This window comes from Ptychodera flava, chromosome 4 (assembly GCF_041260155.1).
Source record: "Ptychodera flava strain L36383 chromosome 4, AS_Pfla_20210202, whole genome shotgun sequence".
NCBI lineage: Eukaryota > Metazoa > Hemichordata > Enteropneusta > Ptychoderidae > Ptychodera > Ptychodera flava.
Window position 1 is genome coordinate 15,990,588 of NC_091931.1, and position 19,080 is coordinate 16,009,667.

The 19,080-nt window shown below is 37.6% G+C and overlaps 1 protein-coding gene across 1 annotated transcript in view; it reads right to left on the reverse strand.

The window, feature by feature from the left end:
- The window catches only part of LOC139131002 (amyloid beta precursor protein binding family B member 2-like), a 154,935-nt gene that overhangs the window by 113,727 nt on the left and 22,128 nt on the right, over positions 1-19,080 (reverse strand). Inside the window, exon 2 of the mRNA XM_070696893.1 lies at positions 9,058-9,172. The gene's annotated coding sequence lies outside the window, so the exon portion shown is untranslated. The remainder of the gene's footprint in view (positions 1-9,057; positions 9,173-19,080) is intronic.

Sequence of the window (19,080 nt, forward strand, 5' to 3'; positions counted from 1 at the left end):
ACCCCTTTTTCTAAAAATCCCATTTCTGCACATGAATACGAAAATCTAAGCCTACGAAGAATTCCCAGTTTGTAAAGTGGGAGTTTGTCCCAGCCGCCTCGCAAGAAAGGGGAAAAATCGATGCAACAAATAGCACACGCGTAGGGGTATCATCAAATTTCCATTTTACGCAGACAGTCTACAAGACAGCTTAAAAGGTGTCATCACCGTCTGCATATTGATTGCAGATAGTCTTACAAGTGGAACAGATTTGCATACAGGTGCTCTTTTCTGCTTGATGGACTATATATTAAAACATTCACCAAAATTTATTTGCAGTGAGGATGCCTTATTACCACTCGAGGGCAGCGCTGTCGTGCTGCTTCAATATTGCGCGATATTACTTTCTCCGCGTTCATCCAATTGTTCGAGATGAATTGCAGGACGGTTGCCTGCGTTTGATCACACTGTATTGATGATTATTTCCTCTTGTTTCCAGGCAGGGTGGATTGACGTTTGATTGGTTTATCGGATTTGGCTGAAGCCTAATAAAAATGTTTGGCAAATTTCACCAAAAGTTGTTGCGGTGGCTGATCGTTAATACAATAGCGACTCGTGCAGACTGATTGATTCACCATGGCTTCAGGGCGCTTGAACAGTCTGTCTGGTTCATATTCCATCGAGCTATAAAACATTTCCATCCTATTGTATTTCTTTTTTTTTTACTTAAAATGTAGTACTGGCATATGTGTGTAAGCCAGGTGATGGATTAGGGAATTAGTTGTTAAAAGTGGTATTCTGTTCTGGAGCACCCTGACTGTACACTTTGCAGTATGGGTCTACTGCGTAAATTTGGTGGTTTATGTGGTCAGGTATTGTAAATCATAAATCACACATGTGCAAAGGAGACAATTAGAGACATATTCCGTGTATAATGAGTGATACTGTGCGAGCTCAGACAATTGTATCTTTTGATATGGTCGGGTGAGTGTACTAGGTGGCAGTTTAATATGCACAGGACAAAGTGCTTTGACTTGAATGTATATACTTTAATCATTTTTGCAGATAATGCACTGTGTAGAAGTTTTGTGCAAGGGTTTAACACACGCATTTATATACATCAGGTAAATATGAAGTTATAATTTACCTCTTTATAGCACGCTGTATGTACTCTGCATTTGCCTATGAAATGGATTGTCAGCCACATCACATGTGTACGTAGTGATCTATGAATACGTTGGTGTGCTGATAGTCAACCAAGAAAGAAAGGCTTTTACGAGCATTGTTATTTATTTTTTCAGACTGATATATTTTCCTACATACCTTTGGTTTATGGACAATCATATTTGTTACCTACATACTGATATGTGAAGGCTACAAACACATGCATATTACTTTACTCATGACACAGTCACCATGGATGGACTGTGGTGAAAGCTTCAGTTGGTTGACATTTGTGTCAAAATGAGCAAGTTTACCCTTTTTGTGTATTTCAGTCAAAATGGTGATTGTTTGCATTCATTTGTTTCTTTCCTTTAGTTTACACTGGGGGGAAGGGGTTATTCAGGTTTGTTGCCAGAAAGTCAGGCTTGAGAGGGTTAAACATGTTTGTGTGTCTGTGAAGGATAAACACACGTGCACACATACATCCACATATACACACATATACAAATACACACAACCAATCCATTGCTCATTCTTGACAAAACAAGTGAGCATGGATGTGTTTGCATGTGTACGTATGTATGTACAGTATTTGTGTATGAAAGAGAAAGCACTGGTGCACTCAGCTTGTACATGTACCTGTACAATACTCTGATAGTCTGCATACCTTCAGGGTCAAACTACGAGTCAGGACTTCACAATCTTACATGTACACCAGCCACTAAGCTATAATGTACGGGGGCTTCAAAAACATGCCGTGAATTTCTAAACACCCTTTCAAAAAAAAAAAGGCAGTGTACATGCATAGCTCCCAGATATCAAAACCAAGTCAAATGACTCTGAGTTTGATTTCCATGCGATAGCAGCCTGTTGTCGGGAGATGATTCCTTATTTGAAGCTGCTCTACACGCACAGACCAAATGACCCGCGGAACATACAAGACGCAGGATCAAAGCCTTGCATAAATCTCATCCCGGCATTACACTGTGACACTGTTCATCAAATTATTATATCATACAACCATATTGGCAATTCTGCAAGCCTGAGGACTCTGAATCAAAGTCTGTCTGTCAAACTTTTACTTTGGGAAAAAAAAAACACTGAGGATGTTTACCATATGATGGGTAATGCTCCGCAGGGACATTCTTTTTAAAACGAAGATTCTCCTTCCGACATTGTGTTCGTCTTCAACCGGTGATGCCTCCTATGGGGCTTCATGGAACAAGTATGACGTAAATGAATCACTCAAACAACTTAATCTGCAAGGGGTGTGATTGCCATATTTTCTGCCGGCGGAACCAGAGTAGAGCAGGCAGGCAGATTCCCAAATGCCCCTTGTGTTAATTTCCAGTTTTTTTTAAAGGCTTTCCCAATTATGGGCTGATTCCAGATACAATACTTCTCATTAGAAACTGCAGACAGGAGGAATTTCTCCGTTCACTGTTTTCACTTAGCCGGCAAATTAGGTCTTCTTTTTGGTCAGACATACTAATTAGCTCAACAATGGTATGATCAGACGTTCTGTCTCTCCTCTGATCCTCTACCTGATATGTACACCGGTTGCCAAAGCACTGAATCTCTTTGAAAGGCAGTACACTGCCCTCACGGGATAGCTTTTGGACGCGAAAGAAGAGCACTGTCCCTGGGCAGACCATTGCTAGCAACACGTGACACTAGTTTTCAAATCAATGACTTACGTTAGTTGTATGCCTTAAAATCCACGATGGATATTACCGCTGACGGAATTATTCTGATCAACACCAATATGAAGTATGAACTGGGGGAGGCCACTTTTGCAAGGCAAGTGCACAAGTATTGGCGTACAGCATAAACCTTTCAAACAATCAACCTTTTAAAGTTAAAACTAAGCTTGTGCTACAGTGCAGTGCGCCGCATCCTGTCATTTCCAGGCCATGGGAGCTGAGAACTTCCACATTATCTACTGTTGTCAACACAATAATGTCTGAGCATTTAATGTCATCAAATAAATGAAGCAGAGATAACAAAAACACACATAAAATCTCCCACTGCAGGGTTGAGTTTTTTTTCCTCCCTTTCCCAATCAAGCCATTCTGAGTCACAAAGACGTAAGACTAATTGCTTTAATGGGATATTTTGGTCAAATACAATCCTATCTTTGCCTGACAGCTAAATTCAGCATGAAGTAAAGACTCTCTTTATCGTTGATTCTGAGTCATGTGAAGGCTAAAATTAAAAGAAAAGTCACGCCAATCTGACTTATTTCCACCCTGGTGAATAATGTGCTCCTTGGAAGAGGAGATGTTTGCGTGACACCACTCCGCTTGTATATGTATACCTTTTGGTGTCAGTCTGAGAGCTTTAATTGAAAGGTACAAGGACACCATGTAATACTGCACGAAAAAAACATGCTGGTATCTTGTTTAATCCTTTGAGTGCTGTAATTTTTCCCGCTAAAAATTTAGTGCAACATTTAAATAAATTTTATGAATTTTTCTGTAATAGTTTTGATAATTTTGCACCAAACTGATATATCTTTCAATTGGCTACAGTTTTTTATCAAAATTTTGGGGGACAATATGAAAACAAACTGTCTAGATTTAATACAAATAGTCTGCATTATATTTTTTAAAGGTGACAAAAATTGACTTTGGCACTCAAAGGGTTATATAGTCATTGAATCTCTCTGCATTGGGAAGCATTCATAAAATTTGAAATCCAAAAGGGTATACCTTGGAGCTTACGGGCAGCCTTGGACTACTCTCTGTTTTCTTATCACTGCCCGCTCTGATAACATTCAGGGTATGTCATTCAGAGACGGGCCTATGAGAAAGCGGGTTCATTGCATCATCTACAACACATTCAGTTGCTCTCATTTGATGAAAATAAAAGGGAAAACGTTGAAAGGTAAAATTCTGAAATCTCTGTCTCACGAGGCTGAGTGTGTGCTGAAACTCGGGTTGTATAATCCCCAGTGATGATTTTTCCGAACATCAATCAATATAATAACAAACCCTTAATCCTGATTCAATGAATTAAAGCCTCTACAAAAGTATACACAGTGAAAGTTACAATTAATTTAAAGCAGTGGTAATGTCAAACCACGGCAAAGTTCTGGATATTTCTTGACCATGTTCTTTGACAAGGTTCGAGTATCTCAGCTGAAGGCCATGAGCCTGAAACTGTGTGTATACCATAGTATTCACCAAAACTATAAAATTAAGGTTAGATAAACGGGGTTGGTTGTCAGATGAGTTTGATTTTAATAGTCTGTATTGTCAATTGTGCCAAAATGCTACAGAAAATCTTATATTCCACTTGGTTACATTATTGTATGCGATGTCCCTTGAAGTAAACACAGAGAACAGCTGACTGTTCAACATGTTGTACATAAAAACTGAAAAGCAAGCATTTCTGATCAGTAATAAGAAGGCACTGGGCCACCAGTCAAAATTTCCAAACCCATTGGATAAAAGGCACAGGGCCACCTGTCAAGATTTCCAAACCTTTAGGATAAATGTAGAAATTCCTTGAAAAAATTTCATTGAGTCAGCCCCATGTCAACGCATGTGATATTTAAATTCTTATCAGTGAAAGAAAATGCTCTTTTCTCAGTGTCACGTCAGGGCATACCAGTTGGGCAAACTAGGTATTGAATTATTGAAACATCATCAAATTATATAGCCTTGTCCACAAAAATGTAACTTTCTCCAGGGGAAAAAAGTTATATGAATGGTTACAGTAGGTGAATGATCGTTTCCTCAGTTATTGACTCCAGAAGTTCACATTGATTTTTCATCCTTTCAGCACGACGAGTTGTTTAAACTGCCCTCAACACAATGATTTTTGTACAGTTGCATGGACCAAAGTGCACATATATCCATTTTCACAAATCTGCCACAAAAGGCATCATCTAACTTGCAATGTTTAATAGAAAAAGGCTTCCAGGAACTACGACAAGGTAATGGACTACATAGCCCACCAGAGCTAATCAAAATCAAATCAGAATGATTTCTCCAACGTTCGGGGAACACATATTCCAAATGCGATTTGTGTTTCTTGGTTATCAGGCCGTTGTTCTGATGTTTCCACGGCACTGTGTGCGCTTTGTTCAGCTCTCCACAAAGATGTGGACCAATGTAATTTGCTACCCGCAATGCTATATGCAAATCAAGAGGCTATAACAATTCATCCTGGTGCAGTGTTACAGCACTGATTTCAATCGTCCATGGAAACACTATGACAAAACGCATTAACGAAACACTTTATCATACCTGACAAGCCAGACTGCTGTATGACAAGCAAATAAATCTGTATTGAGGTTAATCCCATCTATCCGTGGTTAGATTGAATTGACTTTTTTTTTGAAATCACTAAGAATCAGCCTAAGTAGGAGTTTACCATATTCAGAACATGGTGTCCTCACACTTTTAAGATTTCTGAACTCTCTGAGTCAGTTAAGGAATTTCTGAAATAAGTCAGCCTATACCATTGCATTTAATATATGAAATTTTCCTGGTCAAAAACTCTTGAGTCAGTAGTTTGTCACATTGGCTCTGGCACCATTGCGGCTGGGATATGGACACGTCTTCTACATGTATATGAAACTCACCCATGAAAAGCTACCATGGCCCTGACTAATGAACAGTACCAGTGTTTACCTACACCTCTATCTAAGTTGCTGGAGAATATACTGCACTGGGCTCTGAGAACAAAGTTTAATATAGGCAAGAGTTCAAAGAGTTACAGTATCTTGCTATCTGTACAGTGGACAACTCAGGGCATTCACTCCTCTTACTCAGCAAGAATGATTTTATATTTCTGCCAACTCACAGACCAATTTATGAATTAAACATTTCACTGTTTGAATTTGTTCCTCTGAGCAAGGGGGAAAGGTTACAGTCTCAACTGTAAAATCGTCTTTGTAGTAATATTTCCATTTCAGTTTTCCTGTTCAGGGACTGACAATAAAAAAATATGAGGCACGAAAGGGCGATCAGCACAAAAACATAATTTCTATGGTATGAAAGTACAATGATGATACAGTAGCAGTATATGACACAACCTGCTGCAGTCCAACAAACATTCAAGACTCCTTGGAAAAAGCGTATGGTCTCCAATAAAATCATTACTTTTTCAAGATTATGCAACAACCTCTCAATTCATACCAGTACATGAAATACGCATAGTGGACAACATGAGATTAGTATTGTTAAATGGAGTTTTGCTTAGAAGGGACAGAAGATGAATGAAAAAATTGATTTACTAGCTATCTTTCAATTTCACATGCGTTTTACGTTTTCGGATCATTCCTCTCAGTAGACTGGTTCAGCAAGGCTGTATTATTTAAAACTGGTCTGTGTTCAAAAGACTATGAAAATATATCCCATACACTTTGTTGTTTCAAAATTTACCAAATCGTGGTAATACCATGACTGGGTATATTATTAAGCATGCATCACCTACAAAAGGTTACATGAACTTTTCTGTGATAACTGCATGTTAAAGAAGTGCATGTGATACCATAGCTCACACACTTACAGCAATTACACAAATTTTTTTTACTTTGCTAAAAGAAAGGCTGTTCCCTCACCTAGCCCTTGCAGTTGTACAAACGTGTTCAGCTATCAAGTTGAATAATCAATTTCCTCCTGGGGTAAACCTGTCCTACATCAGTCACAATTCCAATTAATATTTTGCGGCGGCTTGGAATGTCAACAGTTTCTTTGCCCTGTCTGAGAAAGAGTTCTTTTGACAATGACAGGAAGCAGGGAAGATGAAATAGCGCATTAATCAATTGTTTACATGTAGGCCAGTACTTCATGTCACGAATTTACTTCTCTGCTCTATTGAGACGTGATAATTGCCACGCGTTGTGTCACACACGCATGCCTCCTGCCCGAAGGGCATTAACAAAAGAAGGATTTTGACGGCAAAAAAAATGAAAAAGTGATAACATTTTCCAGTTTCCAGAGAAAGCACGCCAGTCAAGCCTCTGCAGCACGGCATTCACGAAACTGAAGTTGACACCGTCTGTTGATTTCACAACAACACTCACAGTCTCAGAATTTATTACTTCTGAGAAGGTCAATTAACGGCACATCCATGCAGGCAAGTCGAAAGGGCGGGAGGAGTAATCAGATGGGAAATGGTATTTCCTAATATGGAAGGTAGATTTTCCAGCACACAAATTTAATCAGCATGGCCTAAATAAATTTCCACCCACACAGAAATTTTAAATGTGTATTGTGGATGTACTCCGAGGTAGAGAATCTTCAATGTCTTCAATTGTGACATACCCAGCAAATACACATCCTTATAAAATCTACATGCAATGTTCATGAACGTTTAATGTTAGGTGTTCATTAGAGTGTAAACACTCAAGACTTGAAGATATTTGCTGTGGCTTCGACTGAAGGATGATGAAATTTTTAACTAGTCTAATATTAGAAGACACTATTATCCACTGCCCACGCTCTATTTAGCACAGATTATTTGCATATAAGCAAGACAGGTGACAGTCACATAGCCTTGTTTTGACTGGCGATCATAGGGGTGAACTGAAGCTACGCAGTTAAGATTTGAATAGTTTTTTCTGGATGTTTTAAGTCAATCTCCAAAGACAACTTTGAACATGAGAAGTCCATTAATCTGGCAGTGGTTCACTGACAGCTGTATTGATAATTACTTACCAATCTAATCTCTGCCAAAAAGGCGCTAATATCAAACCAACCTCAGACAAGTATCACGTATGACGACCAATTAGTTCGTTCACAACATTTCATTATCAATGCGGAACATACATGAACTGCATGCAAATATTCATAATCACTAGGTTCTCAGCTTCAAAGATGTGAATACTGACATGGGTTCGGGTTTGAGTTTGCTGGTCTGTTTTTATACCTATACATCTCCATGGGAACATCATGGTTCAAGACAGAATAATCTACATACAGTAGATTGTATGTTTGATTAGAGACTATCAATGATACAGTCATTCAATATCCATAAGTGCGTGTCATTAGCAAAACAACAGAGACCAGTAAAGCAGACTTAGCATTATTAATGGATGTATTGGTCCACAGATGATCACCAATGCATTGAAACAGAACAATAAGCTTCACATAACATCTAGACTTACATCAAATGCAGATGGGTCGGTCCTGCCTCACAAATGAATATGACAAAATTTGCCACTGTGAGGTTTGACGGCATTGTGAAATGAAGACACTACATCCCATCAAGTCATGTAGCTATACAAAGCTATATATATATATATATATATATATATATATATATATATATATATATATATATATATATATATATATATATATATATATATATATATATATATATAGCTTTGTGTGTATGCTTTTTTGGAGTTACATGTATTGTCTTGTGGCACTACATATATGTATGTGTACACCATTGTATAGTTCTTAAACAAGGAAATGTGTGCATAAAGGCTGAACTGCACAAAATTAGCATTGAGAAACTTGACAAAACAAAGAAGCATATGTGACAATTCACAATTTACATGCCACGAGAAAGTTATGAAATATAGATTTCACTATTTCACAACAAACTTAGGCTCTCCAAATACACATTGTAAAACACCTGTCAGTGCAGTGTCTATCTTTATCACAATATCTACAAATTGAATCCTTGCATAGCGTAATTCTTGTGGCTGGTATACTAATGAGCACGATGATCATAATGTTTGTTTCTCAGCTGGGATTATCCCTTCAATTACTATGTTATCCATACACTGCCAACAGAACCGATCAGTGGCCTGCTCTGTTTTGGCTGAAGCAACAAGGAAACTATGCTTCATATAGCTGGTTTACTTCTGATTTCAAGACTTCGTTCTTAAAACTAACTGGCGATGAATAGGTGAGAAGTTGAATGTACTTCATTGCACTTTTACAATACCTGGCAAGGTTCCTGTTCTGTTGAAATTCTTCCACAGCTTACTGAGTTGCAAGTAAATTCTTCTCTCCGCAGTGATCTTTTCCTCGTGTTGACCCCTGTTCATTCAACAGCACCTCTGCAAGGTTTTGGAAAATAATCGCACATTAATTCAAATTGCAAACAAAAAATTGAAAAGTATTAAGTTGGACAATCACTCTCTAAATATAAATAGCTTTTCATTTGAACAAATTGCTGTGAGTAAGTGGGTGTAAGTCTCGGTGCATATACATGTCTGCATAGCAAACCAGAAATTGGCAGGAAAAAGAGCACCCATAATTCCTTTAAAAGCCCCATAACCCTGAAAAGTGCAATAACCTTGGGTTTCATAAACCTGATGTCTATTGACAGAGTAAATTACATTGATTGTACAGAGCACTTCAAATCCACTGGGAATACACTGAACCTGGAACCTTGACTGACATATGCAGCTATGCATATATACATGCAGATCTCACAGACCCTTTACAAATAGGGTGACAGTCTGTCATTTTGACAACTGTTTACACTGAAGGGTATCAATACCCTTAGGATCTCAGGACAAGTCTCATAGTTTCATATTCTTGGCGTTTTTCTATACGCATTTTGTTAATGTTAGGAACATTACTTTGTTAACGTTTCACAGTGGATAAATCAAATTTAAACAACACAAAAGTACGCTACATCACAAGGCTGTGGCAACTGGGCAGCCAACTGGGAATCAATTCATCCAAGCCATCACATCAGAAGCAATTGACATTTATTTGACAGAGCGTGGCACGGACAACATCAGCTTTTTTAATGCCTTTCACACCCTTCCTGGCAGCTCAACTGAGAGCTTGTAGGTGATGGCGAAACATTTATTGACTGGTACATTAAATATGTAAATCTGTGGTATCTACGAAGTGATAAAGTGGTTTACTGATGCACTTTTATGTTCAGGAAGTTGACTCAGGCACGTGGAGCTCAGCGCACGTCAAAGCCACATAAAATTGACTTCCTACATTTTACATTAACGTCATCAAACACTTAGGACACAGCGAAACGATGTCATTACTTTTTCCCCCATCCTTATCTCATTATGGTACTTCACAGTTAGGGAAAAAAGATTTCTTCATCTATGAGATAGAGGTCTATTTGTACGCTGAAGGTGTGATGTAACAAGTCAGGGTGTTATTCTGGTTCATAAAAAAACTGACACTGTCACAGTATCAGTCTGGGTAGAAAAGAAACAGCCAGCAACGACATTGCTGAAAAGCTTTCAAGAAGTCTGACAACATCATTCACCGACGCAATATACTCGGTACATTGTATACTCTACATACACGTGCAAAATAATTTGAAGGGTGGTGTATGCATGTATGTATGTATGTATGTATGTATGTATGTATGTACATGTATGGTACATTCACATGCAAACACAATCACTATCAAAGTGAAAGAATCAATTCATATCATACATGATGTATAAATTGTACACACACCGAGGAACTTGTATGTTCTACAGTGAATATTAAATCCCTCAACCATGGAGCAAATGCCTTTTCTCTTTGGTATTTAACCCTTGACTACCTATGGCGCCGGATATATCCGGCGCCATATTGAATTACCATATACCTTGAGTGCCGGATATATCCGGCACAGTTAAATAGGCGTATTTGCTTCGTTTTTGTCGCTAAAAATCCCGTAATTTCGGAGTCGGCATGCAGCGTGACTAAGATTGATGTATTCCGATCTAGTCTGAATGTGATTGCGCCCCCGTACGTCCGAGTATGGCCAAAATCCGGAAGCAAATGTCGTGACCTATGACCTCGACCCTGAAAGGTCAGGCTGATCACAGAAGCGTCGCGCTGATTGTTTACAGTTTTCAGCAAGTACGGACGATCGCGAAGATGTTTATGGTTTTTTTTTAATGAAATGAAATGCTTATTTATTGAAAACAAATGATTTATATGTAAATATGTTCTATTAACAGCAATATTCGTGAATGAAACTAGAGAAAATACAATTTTTTACTATAAGCCAGTGAAATTGTATAGCAGCCATATTATCAATATGACTGGTCACATGACTGGTCATGTGTTTGGTCATGTGATATGTTGTTCCCTAAAATGTATTTTTAAATATTGTGAATTATTTTTTGATAAATCATAACCATTTTAGATGCATGTTTCTGCAAGGAAGACATAAAGCAGGTGTTTACTATAAAATGTGTTGATTTTCAAATACAGACTCATGTCAGATGCTGATGTTTGTGGTTCATTTACTCTGCCTTTTGTGAGAAAAATCTTAAATAGGTACATCTATAAATAAAGAAAAGGGTAGTTTTTTATTACATACCCGTATATGTAAAGACAAAGTCATGGAAATTGCAACTGTATTCAAATTTGCGTCATTTTATGGATCAAAACATTTATGGATTCAAAACATGTTCTGATGCTTCAAATATTCATATTGTTTGCCAACTCTGGTCACATGATGTGTCGTGTGATCAGTCACGTGACCTGGAATACAAAACTTATGTATGAAAAAGTGGGAAATTTCATGCTGATTCAGAAAATATATGGTTTATTGGTACTTAATTAATTTTTACTCTAAGCAGTGTTCATGCAATGACCCCACCCAGGATTTTATCAATATTTACATAAGGGCCTGGTATATAGGAATACATTGGCCTTGGTAGTCAAGGGGTTAATACACATGTGCATCTGTAAACTAAATTCTGTTAATTCTTTGATCATGCCATCACTGAATTCACGATTCCTTACTTTAAAATCCATTCAAATTTAATAACAGCATGCTTATGTCAAGTTCTTGTTACAGGAAACAGTGTTATAAGATTTTCATGTTATCTGAAATTTTGTTGTGACACAGCATAGAGTAAAGACCCACGCCATTCCAATGCCCCACATCAAAGATACAGTAGGTTGTGATGAGTGTTAACATATACTGTACATATCATGGTGATTTTTTTTATTCTTGCAGACACACATTTCTCATTCATGAAATTTTTCTCTTTTCCAATGCATTTCAAACTAGCAGGTACATATTTCATCTTTTGCAAGAACAGTCACGACAGATTAGGGCCTGAAAATCAAACATCAACTTAACTCTTTGCCACTCGCAATGCATTCTGCATGAGCCATTTATGTGTAAACCCTAACCTTTTGTCTTTTCTGTAATGGCGAGATTTCACATCATACATTTTAAAGGCGACCTTCAAACTGCACCTTGCACCTTGGGCATGAAAATATGCGATTTCAACTCCCTGCAGACTCAGAAGCTTGGCGCTTGAGGTGGGCTACTTTCCTTTTATAGCCGCGTTGGGGGCAATGGCTTGGCATCGGCAGCATGCTTGCATACTGCCACAAGTCATAAATGTATAAATGATGATCTCAATAAAGTCTGTCGAACATCAAACAAAATACTCCTTCTTCTGAGATGTGTTAAAGTTCTCTAATATTCTCTGTTTCAGCTCTCAAGTATTCGCTGAGTCACTGTACAGATCACAGTGACAATGATGTATTCCATGAAGGAAATTTTGCAAGGGTGCCACAATATATTGGTGTATTGGTACAGGAACATGTGCAATATGACAGAATAACATTTGTATTCTACATGATCAAGAACTTCATTAAAGCCCCAGTAATGCTAACATTTTATGATAATTTCACCATTTTTATATTGAATGTGAACCATCATTCCTTGTTCTTCTCCCCAAAGAATGATGATATACACAGTATTCAGCTTGTTAACGCAGCCCCTATGGTTGTAAACGGCATTGTTATTGTTGAAAATGACTTCTGGTCCGGACTAGAATTCAAATGTAAACAATAACAATGCATTTTACACATTTGAACAATAAGTTGACAGGCTAAATAGTGGGTGTTTAAACATTCTTTGGGGAGTAGAATAAGAAATTGTAATTCATATTAAGTAAAAATAATGAGAAAATCATCGAAAGTTAGCATTACTGGGGTTTAAATTCCATATCTACATCATGTAAAAGAAAACTTACAATATTACTGAATATTATTCTATTTATTGAACTGTATATTGTAAAAAAGAGTGTTTCTAACTTCTAAAATCCAATTTATGTGTATAGTGCTCAGCAGAGATAAATGTGCATAAAACTAGCAAATATTATTTACAAGATTATCAAATGCATAGTATTGCATCACCTTGGCTGGCACAAAATAATATTACATGGTAAAAGAAAATGATCTGTATAAAGATCAAGTAAAACTTGTCACAGAAGGTTACTGTTCTCTGTTTCAAAGGCTATTTTACTACGGCAAGGCAGGTGCTGTCATTGTCAACATATATGCTACCTTACTCAATAGGAAATTTATCTGTAGAAACCAAATCTAATTAATGCAAGACTGAATAGCTTCTAGATTCCTGTTACGGTGACCCCAGCTGTATTGGTGGTTCCGAACAAACACACAGAGCTCTAGAATTCGGTTCCTGCTGATTCGGGCGTTCACAAAGGAAAGAAAGGAAGACGGAAGCTAAACAGCTGTAATCAGGGAATGTTCACTATAGAGAGAGTCGTGCGCCGTGCTGTGTATATCTCATCCGAAGATTGAGTACACAGGAAGCTTGGGTAGTTTCGGTTTACAGTGCTAAGCATAAATTACAAAGTTGTGCATTCAAAACGTTTACCACGGCCATGAAGATTTCATGCACTGAAATATTAAACCTGTTTTGCTATTGTCTTGTCAGGAGGACTGCACTATATGATGGCATGAATCAGAAGACATCTGGGACATCTGCCGCATTGAAAACAGGGAAAACATTCTAGTCACAAAACCATAATAAAAGTTATAAATCTCTGTTCATATCCTTGACTTAACATTCACACATCAGTCTGTTTTCTCTTTTCACATATATATCAATCATGGAAGTGCATACTAAATCATCATGCATGGTCAGTGTTGGTGAGTTTCTTTTAGCAAAGTCTGGATTAAATCCAATGGAATTATCATGAGCAGTATCACATGGAATTACAGACAAGTACCAGCATATAAACTGCTGCCAAAAATGCACATTCTACCAGTAACTCAATGGGCAAATGACTTACTCTGTATAATTGATGTGAGCTCTGAGATAAAAGATTATCTTTGCAACGTATAGGTTGGGACTCGTACAATGAGTGATCCATGTCCGTAAATACATGTAAGTCTATTAGTGTAATGTCATTCATTGTTTAACTTCCACAAATATCTAAAGACCATGATTATGAAATTCCTTTTGGCGCTGTCATATACATCAAAAGAAACTAATTTCATCAATGAGAGTAGAAAGATATACAAGTATCAATACATTCTTCTGCTATAATGAGTACTTATATATGAATGAGATACTAAAAATATCACTTGCATTTTTTCGTTTGATAGCACAGTAAATAGTATCACGAAAGCATACAATTTGCAAAAGCAAAGTAAATTTGTATGTTTGAAAGAAACTTAGTTGGTTTTTTTTGAGTGTATAGGCATGCAAATTTGCATGTTCATTTCAATCAATTGTGGATATATCAGGTCTGCATTATTTAGTAACCTGACAGTGGCACATTCCATTTCACAGACAGGGGTGTCTCCATCATATCCAGATGCTGAAGGCAGTCTTTCTGTAGCAGCACATTTTGCGAACACAATTTCAGCTCTTTCATTAAAATACTGGAATTTTGGGATGATCAGGGTAAGATCAGGGCGAGGACAGTCACTGTGCTATGTAACAGAGCAGTGATTAGCACTTTTACACTCAACTTTCTAATGGCAGAATACCGAAAGCTACAGTATTACATATCTGCATATACGTAAATGCAACGACATTCCAGCACACACTTATCACAAACCGACAGCAGTCTCAAACCAGTAATCATGCATCTCAGTCACACAGACAGCGTCACATGAATACCGCTCACAGTTTTATCTCCATGATTTGCATTGATCAGTCTGACGAGCTTATCACCTTCCCACACCGACTGTCATTTCTGCAAAATTAAGATTCATTTTCCACGTACCCCGCAAGGTCCATCAGCTGTCCTAAGACAAGCATTAATAACAGCTGGGCAACGTTCAAGCCATGACAGGGGGAAATAAATGCTGAGTAAGCCGCAATATATTTCAAGACCATGCGAAAAAAATTTTCCAACGGTTAATGCTTAAAGTTGCGTTAAGTAGCTAGTGATTGATGGTGTCCATTAGTTCAAGATGCTCCAGTAATTCATGTCATAGACAATGAACGAACCCATTAATTACCAACGTGACCTACATATACTTCCCTGTCGGATGCACTGCACCTTTTGTACCTGAATAATTCCCGACTAGAGAAATTTTTCCTGTACTAGGTGAAATAATTTTACTGGGCATGAAATACGGACTGAGAAAATTGTCATAATCACCGACAATAATATACACTTGATGTGTAACATAGTTGACAATTTCACAGACAGTGTAAAATTAGCAGCAAATATGGAAGGGGTAATACCTTAGCGGAGGGCCTCTAGAGGTAAGATATGCGCTGTTGAACCATAAAACTTTGCCTGTATTACGTGTAATACTTTAATGTACTTTACCCTTGATAGATTTACACCACTAGCATTCTGTGTCCACAGATACTGTAGTACAAGGTCAAAATTTCTATGATCATAGTGATACACCTTATATATTTATGCCTTTCTTCACATACATGTTACGATAACACATCTTGTAATTTCACAATAACAAATGGACTTTACTGCCTATATTGTAAATGTCAATGAGCATGGCACTGAGAATCGCTGAGTTGAAGACTGAAGACGAAATGGTTATACTGCCCTCAACATGTTTACGGATGACAGGAACTAGCTATTGTTTCTCAGTGACCTTAGCACTCAGCCCAAAATAGCTATGTTTGGGGAAAAAACACTTGATCTAAATAAGCGTGTAAACAGCTTTGTGTGGCCTCTTAAACTCCAGTTCAAAGTTTGCCAGCATTCACGCTACCAGTCTTGCGTGCAAATGAATCAAAATACATGGCACAGGTAAACAGGTCCTAGTGAAAGAACTCCATGCACTTCAAAATATTTTTGTACAAAAATAGAATTGGATTTTGTTATCACTGCCAAAGAATTTGTGATTAATATTTTTTATATTTTATTATTTTATGTTTGTAATACTAGGTATTAAATTTACCCATGTACATGAATATTGGCACATTAATACGCTCAGGTGCATATACACATCATATACAGTGTAATCAACATACTACCGGTACGATGTATCTGCAGCAGTTCATTTCATAGAAATACATATGTTCAGCTATTCCACTACCTAAATCTCAAGCATTTTAAACACTGGGTTCTCTACAAGGGGATTTTTAGGGGTGGGCCATCTCTCTGTTTTTGGAGCAACCTATTCATATGTTAATAACCACACAAAACAATACATTTTCGCAACAAAAGACCATGCAAATGATGCATTGTCATGTGACTTGGTCACTCCTCTTTGTTCGCAAGCTGTGGAGAACGCACTGAAATGATGAGTTAGGTTCCTGATATGGAAAACTTTTCATTTGATAAATTCGAGAAGATATTATGACTAAAGCTAGATAGGATACTTGAAACTTTTCCGTCAGGCAGGAATGAGGAGAAGTTAGACCATACTACTGACAAGTCCTTTTCAGCTGTTTATAATTAGATCAACATACCGGTATCTACATGACCTTGCACCTGTGAGAATACACATCCAGTGGTCAGTGCTCTTTGATGAGCTCTCTACACATACATGTAAGCCTTGACAAGAAAGCTACATGTAAGAGACTCCTTTGGGTCCCCATAAAACACAGTACAGATCTTTGCACAATGAAGCTTGATACGTTGGAATGTGTTTTTGTTACATGCTCCCTTTTTTCTCTCTCAAAGTACAGAGTTTGAATAATGTACGGCGCGATTGGAATTACAGATCGGGGGATCGTTTAATTCAAAACAGTCATGATGAATTGAGAATGATGAAGAAATCGACACTGCAATCCCATGGGTGAGGTACTACCATCAGACAACAATGCAACACTGATCAACTTCATCTCACAACCCAGTGTATAAAATGGTGAATGCCTAGAGAGAGGCAAACAAAATATGTCAGGGTTTGTGACCTCATTTTCACACCAACCGTCTCAAAGGAATTCCTTGTTCAAGCTGTCACCCACTTTCAATTTTGCTAGGAAGGAAATGAGGGAAAAATTCTTTTTTGCAAAGAGGATTTTTAAGCTAGACTGTCACTTAATCTGCTGTTCAATCAAACAAAATGCTCATTAAATTAAATTGCCGGCTTTCATTGATTATAATTGTCGGAGTAGACTACATATAACCTTGGCAAAACAACTATGCATCTATGCATGTGCCTTATCAGTATTTAGCTGACCACTGATTGAAATATCACATTCTCAGATTTACAATAATGTGAAAACTACCTTCAGGACACAGATATACCTGGTCTTTGGGGTCTATATAAAAATCCCAGTAATGTTGCAATGTACTGTGAGAGCTACATGTACACACACCTAGCGTCATGCAAAGCCTGATCTTAGAGGCTACTTTTGCAGAAACTGACTGCTGGGTTAAATTTAACCACATACCCGCTGCAAAACCTACGCTGTATATTGATCATGCCAAAGTTGCTTTCAATTGCTCTTTGAGCAGTGTCCTGATAAAACTCCAGGATTCGGCAAACTTCCGGAGTGCATAAGATATGAAAAATTGAAACACAGGAGGATACAATATGCATGTAGAGACACATACAGAAGGGAACCATTGAAAGTACATGAAGGTGATAAAATGATAATACATGTGTATGCACACCGAAAAGTCCACACCAGGAAGAACTACATCACTGCTTTTACATTTGGTTTTCAAATTGTTTCAAAATAAGCTGCAGTGACTTCACAAATATTATTTTTTTCATAGCTAAATCACATTCGCAATTTCATTCAGTGAATACACGAATTTAATCAAATCAATACTATGAGGTTACTGTGAAAATACTGTGAAGTACGCACGGGAGCATAAGCGCAGCATATTGCCTGAAATGTAGCAGGGAGAGATACACATGCATAATACTGATGTCTGAGAGTCTACACCAAACTCTGCAGTACATTCGTAATAAACTTATTATTTATACATCTTACACTTGTGACTAGAGTATAATATGGGCTGTGTTGAGGCCATTTTCATACAAGGCTACAAAATTTTCTTTCTGCCCGATATAAAGCACGACTGAACTTTGAAGATGTGCCTCTGGTGGCCAGTGAAAGTACATCTACAGTATGCGTGCAAAATTTTGGCAAATTGTCCAACAGATTCCTTGGGACAATCTGAAATGAACATGCCATGTCCTGGCAAACAGCATTCTGAACACCACTCCAGGAAACAGTCAAGAGTTACTGAACAGGCATTCCATACACATGTAGAGTTTCTAAGACCTCCAAAATTGCCACTGCTCTTCATGGCAAACATTAAGTAATGATTATATGTATTTCAACGCTTTCATATGTGATCGCAGTGAGTGGAAATTTGCTGAGCCACTGAAAAATGGTACTTGCCACTCTCTGATCTTGCAAAAGAAAGAAAGATGAACCACCCTTTTTTCTATTTACTGTAATATTGCAAGGATTATCACAGATAACTGCATTTACATACATGCCTTTGGTGACAAGAAGCAAAGGTTCACCCGTACTTTCTACCTGAATTGAAAAGGTTACCCGCAGTGTTATAATCTGACTTTCCAATTGCAATTCAGTGAGGGTGACATGTCTTCTGACTCAAGCTTATTATATGTGACACTAGTGAGATAAATGCACTTTTTTAAACAGTGTGATTAATCAACTATACATGAATATCAAACCAGATATATAATCACATGTGGAGAAAGTGTGATTTAATATTGCAATCATGTTTTTACACAAACTCCTCCTTCCTGTCCAATCCTCTCTGCCTATCCACCTCGTACACTGTATTATGAAACAGAA